Raw genomic sequence first — 13,829 nt, forward strand, 5'->3', positions numbered from 1 at the left:
TATCCATGCACATGGATCACTGCCATTTGAAACTTGATTTTCACTCTACAGCACCTCCATACATGGCTACCTCACTGGTCAATAAAGGAAATGAATTACTAGTGCATTACACACATTTTGACACTGGAGACATAACTTTTTTCAGTCATTCCGTATCCAGATATAGAGATTTGCAGCATCTAGGACTTTAATGTTCACCCACTTACGGATTTGAATGTTTTGCCACATTCATGAGTGCAAACTTGCTCCCCAGTAAATACGAACATGTGCTCCTCAATGCACACACTGGGCAATGCAGTCCACTCTAAATCGACGATTAATGACATGCTCGTTTTGTGCAATGGAGTTTCAGTCAATTGGAAAACATTTTGAAAAGTTATATTGCAACAGAAGCCCAGCCTTAAAAAAGTGGATTTCACTTCTAAATGATTACACGAGGAAGGAAAGGAGACCAGATGCAAAAAAGGTGCTGTGGCTTAGTTGGTTAAAGCGCCTGTCTAGTAAACAGGAGATCCTGAGTTAGAATCTCAGCAGCGCCTGTCTGCTTTTTTTCGACCAATCTGTCTCCCCAATATTAAAACTTTGTACAAAGATTGCTATTTCATGCTATTTAGAAGCACAGTCAGGCTTGATATGTTGGCAAAGCATCCAAGAACTCTGGACTCCACTACCTTAGAGTCATATTGCCCAAGGTTGCGATGCCATCAGAAATAGCACATATTAGAATGAGCAATTCATATTTCCTGCTTAATTTTTTGTAAAAGAAGCAAAGGTACGCCTGAACAGGGACTTGAACCCTGGACCCTCAGATTAAAAGTCTGATGCTCTACCGACTGAGCTATCCAGGCACAGGGATCACTGCCCATTTGAAACTTGATTTTCACTCTACAGCACCTCCATACATGGCTACCTCACTGGTCAATAAAGGAAATGAATTACTAGTGCATTACACACATTTTGACACTGGAGACATAACTTTTTTCAGTCATTCCGTATCCAGATATAGAGATTTGCAGCATCTAGGACTTTAATGTTCACCCACTTACGGATTTGAATGTTTTGCCACATTCATGAGTGCAAACTTGCTCCCCAGTAAAGACGAACATGTGCTCCTCAATGCACACACTGGGCAATGCAGTCCACTCTAAATCGACGATTAATGACATGCTCGTTTTGTGCAATGGAGTTTCAGTCAATTGGAAAACATTTTGAAAAGTTATATTGCAACAGAAGCCCAGCCTTAAAAAAGTGGATTTCACTTCTGATTGATTACATGAGGAAGGAAAGGAGACCAGATGCAAAAAAGGGGCTGTGGCTTAGTTGGTTAAAGCGCCTGTCTAGTAAACAGGAGATCCTGAGTTCGAATCTCAGCAGCGCCTGTCTGCTTTTTTTTCGACCAATCTGTCTCCCCAATATTAAAACTTTGTACAAAGATTGCTATTTCATGCTATTTAGAAGCACAGTCAGGCTTGAAATGTTGGCAAAGCATCCAAGAACTCTGGACTCCACTACCTTAGAGTCATATTGCCCAAGGTTGCGATGCCATCAGAAACAGCACATATTAGAATGAGCAATTCATATTTCCTGCTTAATTTTTTGTAAAAGAAGCAAAGGTACACCTGAACAGGGACTTGAACCCTGGACCCTCAGATTAAAAGTCTGATGCTCTACCGACTGAGCTATCCAGGCACAGGGATCACTGCCCATTTGAAACTTGATTTTCACTCTACAGCACCTCCATACATGGCTACCTCACTGGTCAATAAAGGAAATGAATTACTAGTGCATTACACACATTTCGACACTGGAGACATAACTTTTTTCAGTCATTCCGTATCCAGATATAGAGATTTGCAGCATCTAGGACTTTAATGTTCACCCACTTACGGATTTGAATGTTTTGCCACATTCATGAGTGCAAACTTGCTCCCCAGTAAATACGAACATGTGCTCCTCAATGCACACACTGGGCAATGCAGTCCACTCTAAATCGACGATTAATGACATGCTCGTTTTGTGCAATGGAGTTTCAGTCAATTGGAAAACATTTTGAAAAGTTATATTGCAACAGAAGCCCAGCCTTAAAAAAGTGGATTTCACTTCTAAATGATTACATGAGGAAGGAAAGGAGACCAGATGCAAAAAAGGTGCTGTGGCTTAGTTGGTTAAAGCGCCTGTCTAGTAAACAGGAGATCCTGAGTTAGAATCTCAGCAGCGCCTGTCTGCTTTTTTTCGACCAATCTGTCTCCCCAATATTAAAACTTTGTACAAAGATTGCTATTTCATGCTATTTAGAAGCACAGTCAGGCTTGATATGTTGGCAAAGCATCCAAGAACTCTGGACTCCACTACCTTAGAGTCATATTGCCCAAGGTTGCGATGCCATCAGAAATAGCACATATTAGAATGAGCAATTCATATTTCCTGCTTAATTTTTTGTAAAAGAAGCAAAGGTACGCCTGAACAGGGACTTGAACCCTGGACCCTCAGATTAAAAGTCTGATGCTCTACCGACTGAGCTATCCATGCACATGGATCACTGCCATTTGAAACTTGATTTTCACTCTACAGCACCTCCATACATGGCTACCTCACTGGTCAATAAAGGAAATGAATTACTAGTGCATTACACACATTTTGACACTGGAGACATAACTTTTTTCAGTCATTCCGTATCCAGATATAGAGATTTGCAGCATCTAGGACTTTAATGTTCACCCACTTACGGATTTGAATGTTTTGCCACATTCATGAGTGCAAACTTGCTCCCCAGTAAAGACGAACATGTGCTCCTCAATGCACACACTGGGCAATGCAGTCCACTCTAAATCGACGATTAATGACATGCTCGTTTTGTGCAATGGAGTTTCAGTCAATTGGAAAACATTTTGAAAAGTTATATTGCAACAGAAGCCCAGCCTTAAAAAAGTGGATTTCACTTCTAAATGATTACATGAGGAAGGAAAGGAGACCAGATGCAAAAAGGGTGCTGTGGCTTAGTTGGTTAAAGCGCCTGTCTAGTAAACAGGAGATCCTGAGTTCGAATCTCAGCAGCGCCTGTCTGCTTTTTTTTCGACCAATCTGTCTCCCCAATATTAAAACTTTGTACAAAGATTGCTATTTCATGCTATTTAGAAGCACAGTGAGGCTTGAAATGTTGGCAAAGCATCCAAGAACTCTGGACTCCACTACCTTAGAGTCATATTGCCCAAGGTTGCGATGCCATCAGAAATAGCACATATTAGAATGAGCAATTCATATTTCCTGCTTAATTTTTTGTAAAAGAAGCAAAGGTACGCCTGAACAGGGACTTGAACAATGGACCCTCAGATTAAAAGTCTGATGCTCTACCGACTTAGCTATCCAGGCACAGGGATCACTGCCCATTTGAAACTTGATTTTCACTCTACAGCACCTCCATACATGGCTACCTCACTGGTCAATAAAGGAAATGAATTACTAGTGCATTACACACATTTTGACACTGGAGACATAACTTTTTTCAGTCATTCCGTATCCAGATATAGAGATTTGCAGCATCTAGGACTTTAATGTTCACCCACTTACAGATTTGAATGTTTTGCCACATTCATGAGTGCAAACTTGCTCCCCAGTAAAGACGAACATGTGCTCCTCAATGCACACACTGGGCAATGCAGTCCACTCTAAATCGACGATTAATGACATGCTTGTTTTGTGCAATGGAGTTTCAGTCAATTGGAAAACATTTTGAAAAGTTATATTGCAACAGAAGCCCAGCCTTAAAAAAGTGGATTTCACTTCTAAATGATTACATGAGGAAGGAAAGGAGACCAGATGCAAAAAAGGTGCTGTGGCTTAGTTGGTTAAAGCGCCTGTCTAGTAAACAGGAGATCCTGAGTTCGAATCTCAGCAGCGCCTGTCTGCTTTTTTTCGACCAATCTGTCTCCCCAATATTAAAACTTTGTACAAAGATTGCTATTTCATGCTATTTAGAAGCACAGTCAGGCTTCATATGTTGGCAAAGCATCCAAGAACTCTGGACTCCACTACCTTAGAGTCATATTGCCCAAGGTTGCGATGCCATCAGAAATAGCACATATTAGAATGAGCAATTCATATTTCCTGCTTAATTTTTTGTAAAAGAAGCAAAGGTACGCCTGAACAGGGACTTGAACCCTGGACCCTCAGATTAAAAGTCTGATGCTCTACCGACTGAGCTATCCAGGCACATGGATCACTGCCATTTGAAACTTGATTTTCACTCTACAGCACCTCCATACATGGCTACCTCACTGGTCAATAAAGGAAATGAATTACTAGTGCATTACACACATTTTGACACTGGAGACATAACTTTTTTCAGTCATTCCGTATCCAGATATAGAGATTTGCAGCATCTAGGACTTTAATGTTCACCCACTTACGGATTTGAATGTTTTGCCACATTCATGAGTGCAAACTTGCTCCCCAGTAAATACGAACATGTGCTCCTCAATGCACACACTGGGCAATGCAGTCCACTCTAAATCGACGATTAATGACATGCTCGTTTTGTGCAATGGAGTTTCAGTCAATTGGAAAACATTTTGAAAAGTTATATTGCAACAGAAGCCCAGCCTTAAAAAAGTGGATTTCACTTCTAAATGATTACATGAGGAAGGAAAGGAGACCAGATGCAAAAAAGGTGCTGTGGCTTAGTTGGTTAAAGCGCCTGTCTAGTAAACAGGAGATCCTGAGTTAGAATCTCAGCAGCGCCTGTCTGCTTTTTTTCGACCAATCTGTCTCCCCAATATTAAAACTTTGTACAAAGATTGCTATTTCATGCTATTTAGAAGCACAGTCAGGCTTGATATGTTGGCAAAGCATCCAAGAACTCTGGACTCCACTACCTTAGAGTCATATTGCCCAAGGTTGCGATGCCATCAGAAATAGCACATATTAGAATGAGCAATTCATATTTCCTGCTTAATTTTTTGTAAAAGAAGCAAAGGTACGCCTGAACAGGGACTTGAACCCTGGACCCTCAGATTAAAAGTCTGATGCTCTACCGACTGAGCTATCCATGCACATGGATCACTGCCATTTGAAACTTGATTTTCACTCTACAGCACCTCCATACATGGCTACCTCACTGGTCAATAAAGGAAATGAATTACTAGTGCATTACACACATTTTGACACTGGAGACATAACTTTTTTCAGTCATTCCGTATCCAGATATAGAGATTTGCAGCATCTAGGACTTTAATGTTCACCCACTTACGGATTTGAATGTTTTGCCACATTCATGAGTGCAAACTTGCTCCCCAGTAAAGACGAACATGTGCTCCTCAATGCACACACTGGGCAATGCAGTCCACTCTAAATCGACGGTTAATGACATGCTCGTTTTGTGCAATGGAGTTTCAGTCAATTGGAAAACATTTTGAAAAGTTATATTGCAACAGAAGCCCAGCCTTAAAAAAGTGGATTTCACTTCTGATTGATTACATGAGGAAGGAAAGGAGACCAGATGCAAAAAAGGGGCTGTGGCTTAGTTGGTTAAAGTGCCTGTCTAGTAAACAGGAGATCCTGAGTTCGAATCTCAGCAGCGCCTGTCTGCTTTTTTTTCGACCAATCTGTCTCCCCAATATTAAAACTTTGTACAAAGATTGCTATTTCATGCTATTTAGAAGCACAGTCAGGCTTGAAATGTTGGCAAAGCATCCAAGAACTCTGGACTCCACTACCTTAGAGTCATATTGCCCAAGGTTGCGATGCCATCAGAAACAGCACATATTAGAATGAGCAATTCATATTTCCTGCTTAATTTTTTGTAAAAGAAGCAAAGGTACGCCTGAACAGGGACTTGAACCCTGGACCCTCAGATTAAAAGTCTGATGCTCTACCGACTGAGCTATCCAGGCACAGGGATCACTGCCCATTTGAAACTTGATTTTCACTCTACAGCACCTCCATACATGGCTACCTCACTGGTCAATAAAGGAAATGAATTACTAGTGCATTACACACATTTCGACACTGGAGACATAACTTTTTTCAGTCATTCCGTATCCAGATATAGAGATTTGCAGCATCTAGGACTTTAATGTTCACCCACTTACGGATTTGAATGTTTTGCCACATTCATGAGTGCAAACTTGCTCCCCAGTAAAGACGAACATGTGCTCCTCAATGCACACACTGGGCAATGCAGTCCACTCTAAATCGACGATTAATGACATGCTTGTTTTGTGCAATGGAGTTTCAGTCAATTGGAAAACATTTTGAAAAGTTATATTGCAACAGAAGCCCAGCCTTAAAAAAGTGGATTTCACTTCTAAATGATTACATGAGGAAGGAAAGGAGACCAGATGCAAAAAAGGTGCTGTGGCTTAGTTGGTTAAAGCGCCTGTCTAGTAAACAGGAGATCCTGAGTTCGAATCTCAGCAGCGCCTGTCTGCTTTTTTTCGACCAATCTGTCTCCCCAATATTAAAACTTTGTACAAAGATTGCTATTTCATGCTATTTAGAAGCACAGTCAGGCTTCATATGTTGGCAAAGCATCCAAGAACTCTGGACTCCACTACCTTAGAGTCATATTGCCCAAGGTTGCGATGCCATCAGAAATAGCACATATTAGAATGAGCAATTCATATTTCCTGCTTAATTTTTTGTAAAAGAAGCAAAGGTACGCCTGAACAGGGACTTGAACCCTGGACCCTCAGATTAAAAGTCTGATGCTCTACCGACTGAGCTATCCAGGCACATGGATCACTGCCATTTGAAACTTGATTTTCACTCTACAGCACCTCCATACATGGCTACCTCACTGGTCAATAAAGGAAATGAATTACTAGTGCATTACACACATTTTGACACTGGAGACATAACTTTTTTCAGTCATTCCGTATCCAGATATAGAGATTTGCAGCATCTAGGACTTTAATGTTCACCCACTTACGGATTTGAATGTTTTGCCACATTCATGAGTGCAAACTTGCTCCCCAGTAAATACGAACATGTGCTCCTCAATGCACACACTGGGCAATGCAGTCCACTCTAAATCGACGATTAATGACATGCTCGTTTTGTGCAATGGAGTTTCAGTCAATTGGAAAACATTTTGAAAAGTTATATTGCAACAGAAGCCCAGCCTTAAAAAAGTGGATTTCACTTCTAAATGATTACATGAGGAAGGAAAGGAGACCAGATGCAAAAAAGGTGCTGTGGCTTAGTTGGTTAAAGCGCCTGTCTAGTAAACAGGAGATCCTGAGTTAGAATCTCAGCAGCGCCTGTCTGCTTTTTTTCGACCAATCTGTCTCCCCAATATTAAAACTTTGTACAAAGATTGCTATTTCATGCTATTTAGAAGCACAGTCAGGCTTGATATGTTGGCAAAGCATCCAAGAACTCTGGACTCCACTACCTTAGAGTCATATTGCCCAAGGTTGCGATGCCATCAGAAATAGCACATATTAGAATGAGCAATTCATATTTCCTGCTTAATTTTTTGTAAAAGAAGCAAAGGTACGCCTGAACAGGGACTTGAACCCTGGACCCTCAGATTAAAAGTCTGATGCTCTACCGACTGAGCTATCCATGCACATGGATCACTGCCATTTGAAACTTGATTTTCACTCTACAGCACCTCCATACATGGCTACCTCACTGGTCAATAAAGGAAATGAATTACTAGTGCATTACACACATTTTGACACTGGAGACATAACTTTTTTCAGTCATTCCGTATCCAGATATAGAGATTTGCAGCATCTAGGACTTTAATGTTCACCCACTTACGGATTTGAATGTTTTGCCACATTCATGAGTGCAAACTTGCTCCCCAGTAAATACGAACATGTGCTCCTCAATGCACACACTGGGCAATGCAGTCCACTCTAAATCGACGATTAATGACATGCTCGTTTTGTGCAATGGAGTTTCAGTCAATTGGAAAACATTTTGAAAAGTTATATTGCAACAGAAGCCCAGCCTTAAAAAAGTGGATTTCACTTCTAAATGATTACACGAGGAAGGAAAGGAGACCAGATGCAAAAAAGGTGCTGTGGCTTAGTTGGTTAAAGCGCCTGTCTAGTAAACAGGAGATCCTGAGTTAGAATCTCAGCAGCGCCTGTCTGCTTTTTTTCGACCAATCTGTCTCCCCAATATTAAAACTTTGTACAAAGATTGCTATTTCATGCTATTTAGAAGCACAGTCAGGCTTGATATGTTGGCAAAGCATCCAAGAACTCTGGACTCCACTACCTTAGAGTCATATTGCCCAAGGTTGCGATGCCATCAGAAATAGCACATATTAGAATGAGCAATTCATATTTCCTGCTTAATTTTTTGTAAAAGAAGCAAAGGTACGCCTGAACAGGGACTTGAACCCTGGACCCTCAGATTAAAAGTCTGATGCTCTACCGACTGAGCTATCCAGGCACAGGGATCACTGCCCATTTGAAACTTGATTTTCACTCTACAGCACCTCCATACATGGCTACCTCACTGGTCAATAAAGGAAATGAATTACTAGTGCATTACACACATTTTGACACTGGAGACATAACTTTTTTCAGTCATTCCGTATCCAGATATAGAGATTTGCAGCATCTAGGACTTTAATGTTCACCCACTTACGGATTTGAATGTTTTGCCACATTCATGAGTGCAAACTTGCTCCCCAGTAAAGACGAACATGTGCTCCTCAATGCACACACTGGGCAATGCAGTCCACTCTAAATCGACGATTAATGACATGCTCGTTTTGTGCAATGGAGTTTCAGTCAATTGGAAAACATTTTGAAAAGTTATATTGCAACAGAAGCCCAGCCTTAAAAAAGTGGATTTCACTTCTGATTGATTACATGAGGAAGGAAAGGAGACCAGATGCAAAAAAGGGGCTGTGGCTTAGTTGGTTAAAGCGCCTGTCTAGTAAACAGGAGATCCTGAGTTCGAATCTCAGCAGCGCCTGTCTGCTTTTTTTTCGACCAATCTGTCTCCCCAATATTAAAACTTTGTACAAAGATTGCTATTTCATGTGCTCCTCAATGCACACACTGGGCAATGCAGTCCACTCTAAATCGACGATTAATGACATGCTCGTTTTGTGCAATGGAGTTTCAGTCAATTGGAAAACATTTTGAAAAGTTATATTGCAACAGAAGCCCAGCCTTAAAAAAGTGGATTTCACTTCTAAATGATTACATGAGGAAGGAAAGGAGACCAGATGCAAAAAGGGTGCTGTGGCTTAATTGGTTAAAGCGCCTGTCTAGTAAACAGGAGATCCTGAGTTCGAATCTCAGCAGCGCCTGTCTGCTTTTTTTTCGACCAATCTGTCTCCCCAATATTAAAACTTTGTACAAAGATTGCTATTTCATGCTATTTAGAAGCACAGTGAGGCTTGAAATGTTGGCAAAGCATCCAAGAACTCTGGACTCCACTACCTTAGAGTCATATTGCCCAAGGTTGCGATGCCATCAGAAATAGCACATATTAGAATGAGCAATTCATATTTCCTGCTTAATTTTTTGTAAAAGAAGCAAATGTACGCCTGAACAGGGACTTGAACCCTGGACCCTCAGATTAAAAGTCTGATGCTCTACCGACTTAGCTATCCAGGCACAGGGATCACTGCCCATTTGAAACTTGATTTTCACTCTACAGCACCTCCATACATGGCTACCTCACTGGTCAATAAAGGAAATGAATTACTAGTGCATTACACACATTTTGACACTGGAGACATAACTTTTTTCAGTCATTCCGTATCCAGATATAGAGATTTGCAGCATCTAGGACTTTAATGTTCACCCACTTACGGATTTGAATGTTTTGCCACATTCATGAGTGCAAACTTGCTCCCCAGTAAAGACGAACATGTGCTCCTCAATGCACACACTGGGCAATGCAGTCCACTCTAAATCGACGATTAATGACATGCTCGTTTTGTGCAATGGAGTTTCAGTCAATTGGAAAACATTTTGAAAAGTTATATTGCAACAGAAGCCCAGCCTTAAAAAAGTGGATTTCACTTCTGATTGATTACATGAGGAAGGAAAGGAGACCAGATGCAAAAAAGGGGCTGTGGCTTAGTTGGTTAAAGCGCCTGTCTAGTAAACAGGAGATCCTGAGTTAGAATCTCAGCAGCGCCTGTCTGCTTTTTTTTCGACCAATCTGTCTCCCCAATATTAAAACTTTGTACAAAGATTGCTATTTCATGCTATTTAGAAGCACAGTCAGGCTTGAAATGTTGGCAAAGCATCCAAGAACTCTGGACTCCACTACCTTAGAGTCATATTGCCCAAGGTTGCGATGCCATCAGAAACAGCACATATTAGAATGAGCAATTCATATTTCCTGCTTAATTTTTTGTAAAAGAAGCAAAGGTACGCCTGAACAGGGACTTGAACCCTGGACCCTCAGATTAAAAGTCTGATGCTCTACCGACTGAGCTATCCAGGCACAGGGATCACTGCCCATTTGAAACTTGATTTTCACTCTACAGCACCTCCATACATGGCTACCTCACTGGTCAATAAAGGAAATGAATTACTAGTGCATTACACACATTTCGACACTGGAGACATAACTTTTTTCAGTCATTCCGTATCCAGATATAGAGATTTGCAGCATCTAGGACTTTAATGTTCACCCACTTACGGATTTGAATGTTTTGCCACATTCATGAGTGCAAACTTGCTCCCCAGTAAAGACGAACATGTGCTCCTCAATGCACACACTGGGCAATGCAGTCCACTCTAAATCGACGATTAATGACATGCTTGTTTTGTGCAATGGAGTTTCAGTCAATTGGAAAACATTTTGAAAAGTTATATTGCAACAGAAGCCCAGCCTTAAAAAAGTGGATTTCACTTCTAAATGATTACATGAGGAAGGAAAGGAGACCAGATGCAAAAAAGGTGCTGTGGCTTAGTTGGTTAAAGCGTCTGTCTAGTAAACAGGAGATCCTGAGTTCGAATCTCAGCAGCGCCTGTCTGCTTTTTTTCGACCAATCTGTCTCCCCAATATTAAAACTTTGTACAAAGATTGCTATTTCATGCTATTTAGAAGCACAGTCAGGCTTCATATGTTGGCAAAGCATCCAAGAACTCTGGACTCCACTACCTTAGAGTCATATTGCCCAAGGTTGCGATGCCATCAGAAATAGCACATATTAGAATGAGCAATTCATATTTCCTGCTTAATTTTTTGTAAAAGAAGCAAAGGTACGCCTGAACAGGGACTTGAACCCTGGACCCTCAGATTAAAAGTCTGATGCTCTACCGACTGAGCTATCCAGGCACATGGATCACTGCCATTTGAAACTTGATTTTCACTCTACAGCACCTCCATACATGGCTACCTCACTGGTCAATAAAGGAAATGAATTACTAGTGCATTACACACATTTTGACACTGGAGACATAACTTTTTTCAGTCATTCCGTATCCAGATATAGAGATTTGCAGCATCTAGGACTTTAATGTTCACCCACTTACGGATTTGAATGTTTTGCCACATTCATGAGTGCAAACTTGCTCCCCAGTAAATACGAACATGTGCTCCTCAATGCACACACTGGGCAATGCAGTCCACTCTAAATCGACGATTAATGACATGCTCGTTTTGTGCAATGGAGTTTCAGTCAATTGGAAAACATTTTGAAAAGTTATATTGCAACAGAAGCCCAGCCTTAAAAAAGTGGATTTCACTTCTAAATGATTACATGAGGAAGGAAAGGAGACCAGATGCAAAAAAGGTGCTGTGGCTTAGTTGGTTAAAGCGCCTGTCTAGTAAACAGGAGATCCTGAGTTAGAATCTCAGCAGCGCCTGTCTGCTTTTTTTCGACCAATCTGTCTCCCCAATATTAAAACTTTGTACAAAGATTGCTATTTCATGCTATTTAGAAGCACAGTCAGGCTTGATATGTTGGCAAAGCATCCAAGAACTCTGGACTCCACTACCTTAGAGTCATATTGCCCAAGGTTGCGATGCCATCAGAAATAGCACATATTAGAATGAGCAATTCATATTTCCTGCTTAATTTTTTGTAAAAGAAGCAAAGGTACGCCTGAACAGGGACTTGAACCCTGGACCCTCAGATTAAAAGTCTGATGCTCTACCGACTGAGCTATCCATGCACATGGATCACTGCCATTTGAAACTTGATGTTCACTCTACAGCACCTCCATACATGGCTACCTCACTGGTCAATAAAGGAAATGAATTACTAGTGCATTACACACATTTTGACACTGGAGACATAACTTTTTTCAGTCATTCCGTATCCAGATATAGAGATTTGCAGCATCTAGGACTTTAATGTTCACCCACTTACGGATTTGAATGTTTTGCCACATTCATGAGTGCAAACTTGCTCCCCAGTAAATACGAACATGTGCTCCTCAATGCACACACTGGGCAATGCAGTCCACTCTAAATCGACGATTAATGACATGCTCGTTTTGTGCAATGGAGTTTCAGTCAATTGGAAAACATTTTGAAAAGTTATATTGCAACAGAAGCCCAGCCTTAAAAAAGTGGATTTCACTTCTAAATGATTACACGAGGAAGGAAAGGAGACCAGATGCAAAAAAGGTGCTGTGGCTTAGTTGGTTAAAGCGCCTGTCTAGTAAACAGGAGATCCTGAGTTAGAATCTCAGCAGCGCCTGTCTGCTTTTTTTCGACCAATCTGTCTCCCCAATATTAAAACTTTGTACAAAGATTGCTATTTCATGCTATTTAGAAGCACAGTCAGGCTTGATATGTTGGCAAAGCATCCAAGAACTCTGGACTCCACTACCTTAGAGTCATATTGCCCAAGGTTGCGATGCCATCAGAAATAGCACATATTAGAATGAGCAATTCATATTTCCTGCTTAATTTTTTGTAAAAGAAGCAAAGGTACGCCTGAACAGGGACTTGAACCCTGGACCCTCAGATTAAAAGTCTGATGCTCTACCGACTGAGCTATCCAGGCACAGGGATCACTGCCCATTTGAAACTTGATTTTCACTCTACAGCACCTCCATACATGGCTACCTCACTGGTCAATAAAGGAAATGAATTACTAGTGCATTACACACATTTTGACACTGGAGACATAACTTTTTTCAGTCATTCCGTATCCAGATATAGAGATTTGCAGCATCTAGGACTTTAATGTTCACCCACTTACGGATTTGAATGTTTTGCCACATTCATGAGTGCAAACTTGCTCCCCAGTAAAGACGAACATGTGCTCCTCAATGCACACACTGGGCAATGCAGTCCACTCTAAATCGACGATTAATGACATGCTCGTTTTGTGCAATGGAGTTTCAGTCAATTGGAAAACATTTTGAAAAGTTATATTGCAACAGAAGCCCAGCCTTAAAAAAGTGGATTTCACTTCTGATTGATTACATGAGGAAGGAAAGGAGACCAGATGCAAAAAAGGGGCTGTGGCTTAGTTGGTTAAAGCGCCTGTCTAGTAAACAGGAGATCCTGAGTTCGAATCTCAGCAGCGCCTGTCTGCTTTTTTTTCGACCAATCTGTCTCCCCAATATTAAAACTTTGTACAAAGATTGCTATTTCATGTGCTCCTCAATGCACACACTGGGCAATGCAGTCCACTCTAAATCGACGATTAATGACATGCTCGTTTTGTGCAATGGAGTTTCAGTCAATTGGAAAACATTTTGAAAAGTTATATTGCAACAGAAGCCCAGCCTTAAAAAAGTGGATTTCACTTCTAAATGATTACACGAGGAAGGAAAGGAGACCAGATGCAAAAAAGGTGCTGTGGCTTAGTTGGTTAAAGCGCCTGTCTAGTAAACAGGAGATCCTGAGTTAGAATCTCAGCAGCGCCTGTCTGCTTTTTT

At 41.0% G+C, this 13,829-nt stretch overlaps 3 non-coding genes across 3 annotated transcripts; all 3 read left to right on the forward strand.

The window, feature by feature from the left end:
* The first annotated feature begins 2,985 nt into the window (after positions 1–2,985).
* TRNAT-AGU (transfer RNA threonine (anticodon AGU)) lies at positions 2,986–3,059 on the forward strand. The gene has a single exon. It is a non-coding gene; the product is annotated as a tRNA-Thr (tRNA).
* A 767-nt stretch (positions 3,060–3,826) lies between these two features.
* On the forward strand, positions 3,827–3,900 carry TRNAT-AGU (transfer RNA threonine (anticodon AGU)). Its single transcript has one exon. It is a non-coding gene; the product is annotated as a tRNA-Thr (tRNA).
* A 2,445-nt stretch (positions 3,901–6,345) lies between these two features.
* On the forward strand, positions 6,346–6,419 carry TRNAT-AGU (transfer RNA threonine (anticodon AGU)). The gene has a single exon. It is a non-coding gene; the product is annotated as a tRNA-Thr (tRNA).
* The last annotated feature ends 7,410 nt before the right edge of the window (positions 6,420–13,829 follow it).

This window comes from Ambystoma mexicanum, unplaced genomic scaffold, assembly GCF_040938575.1.
Source record: "Ambystoma mexicanum isolate Mex_15411 unplaced genomic scaffold, UKY_AmexF1_1 Mex_scaf1, whole genome shotgun sequence".
NCBI classification, from domain to species: Eukaryota; Metazoa; Chordata; class Amphibia; order Caudata; family Ambystomatidae; genus Ambystoma; species Ambystoma mexicanum.